This window comes from Hypomesus nipponensis, chromosome 10 (genome assembly GCF_054491055.1).
Source record: "Hypomesus nipponensis isolate SF chromosome 10, ASM5449105v1, whole genome shotgun sequence".
NCBI classification, from domain to species: domain Eukaryota; kingdom Metazoa; phylum Chordata; class Actinopteri; order Osmeriformes; family Osmeridae; genus Hypomesus; species Hypomesus nipponensis.
In genome coordinates this window covers 1,045,001-1,047,500 of record NC_140370.1, presented here as the reverse complement: position 1 = coordinate 1,047,500, position 2,500 = coordinate 1,045,001, and the positions used below count along the sequence as shown (strand labels likewise).

At 47.4% G+C, this 2,500-nt stretch overlaps 9 non-coding genes across 9 annotated transcripts in view; all 9 read right to left on the bottom strand.

The window, feature by feature from the left end:
* The window catches only part of LOC146270388 (5S ribosomal RNA), a 119-nt gene extending 34 nt beyond the window's left edge, over positions 1-85 (bottom strand). Inside the window, exon 1 of the ribosomal RNA XR_014767363.1 lies at positions 1-85. This exon is cut by the window's left edge and continues 34 nt beyond it. This is a non-coding gene — a ribosomal RNA (5S ribosomal RNA).
* A 188-nt stretch (positions 86-273) lies between these two features.
* Positions 274-392, bottom strand: LOC146270387 (5S ribosomal RNA). The gene has a single exon (XR_014767966.1). It is a non-coding gene; the product is annotated as a 5S ribosomal RNA (ribosomal RNA).
* Positions 393-586: 194 nt separating this feature from the next.
* Positions 587-705, bottom strand: LOC146270386 (5S ribosomal RNA). The gene has a single exon (XR_014767362.1). It is a non-coding gene; the product is annotated as a 5S ribosomal RNA (ribosomal RNA).
* A 188-nt stretch (positions 706-893) lies between these two features.
* Positions 894-1,012, bottom strand: LOC146270385 (5S ribosomal RNA). Its single transcript, XR_014767361.1, has one exon. It is a non-coding gene; the product is annotated as a 5S ribosomal RNA (ribosomal RNA).
* Positions 1,013-1,186: 174 nt separating this feature from the next.
* Positions 1,187-1,305, bottom strand: LOC146270384 (5S ribosomal RNA). Its single transcript, XR_014767360.1, has one exon. It is a non-coding gene; the product is annotated as a 5S ribosomal RNA (ribosomal RNA).
* Positions 1,306-1,501: 196 nt separating this feature from the next.
* On the bottom strand, positions 1,502-1,620 carry LOC146270383 (5S ribosomal RNA). Its single transcript, XR_014767359.1, has one exon. It is a non-coding gene; the product is annotated as a 5S ribosomal RNA (ribosomal RNA).
* A 177-nt stretch (positions 1,621-1,797) lies between these two features.
* Positions 1,798-1,916, bottom strand: LOC146270382 (5S ribosomal RNA). Its single transcript, XR_014767965.1, has one exon. It is a non-coding gene; the product is annotated as a 5S ribosomal RNA (ribosomal RNA).
* A 182-nt stretch (positions 1,917-2,098) lies between these two features.
* LOC146270381 (5S ribosomal RNA) lies at positions 2,099-2,217 on the bottom strand. Its single transcript, XR_014767358.1, has one exon. It is a non-coding gene; the product is annotated as a 5S ribosomal RNA (ribosomal RNA).
* A 174-nt stretch (positions 2,218-2,391) lies between these two features.
* The window catches only part of LOC146270380 (5S ribosomal RNA), a 119-nt gene continuing 10 nt past the window's right edge, over positions 2,392-2,500 (bottom strand). Inside the window, exon 1 of the ribosomal RNA XR_014767356.1 lies at positions 2,392-2,500. This exon is cut by the window's right edge and continues 10 nt beyond it. This is a non-coding gene — a ribosomal RNA (5S ribosomal RNA).

Genomic DNA, 2,500 nt, shown 5'->3' with positions numbered 1-2,500 from the left:
CATCCAAGTACTAACCAGGCCCGACCCTGCTTAGCTTCCGAGATCAGACGAGATCGGGCGTTGCCAGGCTGGTATGGCCGTACGAAATAAGTTGACAACCATAGGCTACTTATCCATATACAGATTTAGCAATTGACAATGCAAGGTGGTCTCTCTCTCTCTCTCTCTCTCTCTCTCTCTCTCGTGTCAAAATGAAAACAGCTTCCAGCCCCTTTCATGAAGGACTACTTGTGCATATTGCAAGATTTCAGTTTCTAAGTGAATGAGCAAAAGAGCATACAGCACCTGGTATACCCAGGCGGTCTCCCATCCAAGTACTAACCAGGCCCGACCCTGCTTAGCTTCCGAGATCAGACGAGATCGGGCGTTGCCAGGCTGGTATGGCCGTACGAAATAAGTTGACAACCATAGGCTACTTATCCATATACAGATTTAGCAATTGACAATGCAAGGTGGTCTCTCTCTCTCTCTCTCTCTCTCTCTCTCTCTCTCTCTCGTGTCAAAATGAAAACAGCTTCCAGCCCCTTTCATGAAGGACTACTTGTGCATATTGCAAGATTTCAGTTTCTAAGTGAATGAGCAAAAGAGCATACAGCACCTGGTATTCCCAGGCGGTCTCCCATCCAAGTACTAACCAGGCCCGACCCTGCTTAGCTTCCGAGATCAGACGAGATCGGGCGTTGCCAGGCTGGTATGGCCGTACGAAATAAGTTGACAACCATAGGCTACTTATCCATATACAGATTTAGCAATTGACAATGCAAGGTGGTCTCTCTCTCTCTCTCTCTCTCTCTCTCTCTCTCGTGTCAAAATGAAAACAGCTTCCAGCCCCTTTCATGAAGGACTACTTGTGCATATTGCAAGATTTCAGTTTCTAAGTGAATGAGCAAAAGAGCATACAGCACCTGGTATTCCCAGGCGGTCTCCCATCCAAGTACTAACCAGGCCCGACCCTGCTTAGCTTCCGAGATCAGACGAGATCGGGCGTTGCCAGGCTGGTATGGCCGTACGAAATAAGTTGACAACCATAGGCTACTTATCCATATACAAATTTAGCAATTGACAATGCAAGGTAGTCTCTCTCTCGCTCTCTCTCATGTCAAAATGAAAACAGCTTCCAGCCCCTTTCATGAAGGACTACTTGTGCATATTGCAAGATGTCAATGTCTAAGTGAATGAGCAAAAGAGCATACAGCACCTGGTATTCCCAGGCGGTCTCCCATCCAAGTACTAACCAGGCCCGACCCTGCTTAGCTTCCGAGATCAGACGAGATCGGGCGTTGCCAGGCTGGTATGGCCGTACGAAATAAGTTGACAACCATAGGCTACTTATCCATATACAGATTTAGCAATTGACAATGCAAGGTGGTCTCTCTCTCTCTCTCTCTCTCTCTCTCTCTCTCTCTCTCTCGTGTCAAAATGAAAACAGCTTCCAGCCCCTTTCATGAAGGACTACTTGTGCATATTGCAAGATTTCAGTTTCTAAGTGAATGAGCAAAAGAGCATACAGCACCTGGTATTCCCAGGCGGTCTCCCATCCAAGTACTAACCAGGCCCGACCCTGCTTAGCTTCCGAGATCAGACGAGATCGGGCGTTGCCAGGCTGGTATGGCCGTACGAAATAAGTTGACAACCATAGGCTACTTATCCATATACAGATTTAGCAATTGACAATGCAAGGTGGTCTCTCTCTCTCTCTCTCTCTCTCGTGTCAAATGAAAACAGCTTCCAGCCCCTTTCATGAAGGACTACTTGTGCATATTGCAAGATGTCAATTTCTAAGTGAATGAGCAAAAGAGCATACAGCACCTGGTATACCCAGGCGGTCTCCCATCCAAGTACTAACCAGGCCCGACCCTGCTTAGCTTCCGAGATCAGACGAGATCGGGCGTTGCCAGGCTGGTATGGCCGTACGAAATAAGTTGACAACCATAGGCTACTTATCCATATACAGATTTAGCAATTGACAATGCAAGGTGGTCTCTCTCTCTCTCTCTCTCTCTCTCTCGTGTCAAAATGAAAACAGCTTCCAGCCCCTTTCATGAAGGACTACTTGTGCATATTGCAAGATTTCAGTTTCTAAGTGAATGAGCAAAAGAGCATACAGCACCTGGTATTCCCAGGCGGTCTCCCATCCAAGTACTAACCAGGCCCGACCCTGCTTAGCTTCCGAGATCAGACGAGATCGGGCGTTGCCAGGCTGGTATGGCCGTACGAAATAAGTTGACAACCATAGGCTACTTATCCATATACAAATTTAGCAATTGACAATGCAAGGTAGTCTCTCTCTCGCTCTCTCTCATGTCAAAATGAAAACAGCTTCCAGCCCCTTTCATGAAGGACTACTTGTGCATATTGCAAGATGTCAATTTCTAAGTGAATGAGCAAAAGAGCATACAGCACCTGGTATTCCCAGGCGGTCTCCCATCCAAGTACTAACCAGGCCCGACCCTGCTTAGCTTCCGAGATCAGACGAGATCGGGCGTTGCCAGGCTGGTAT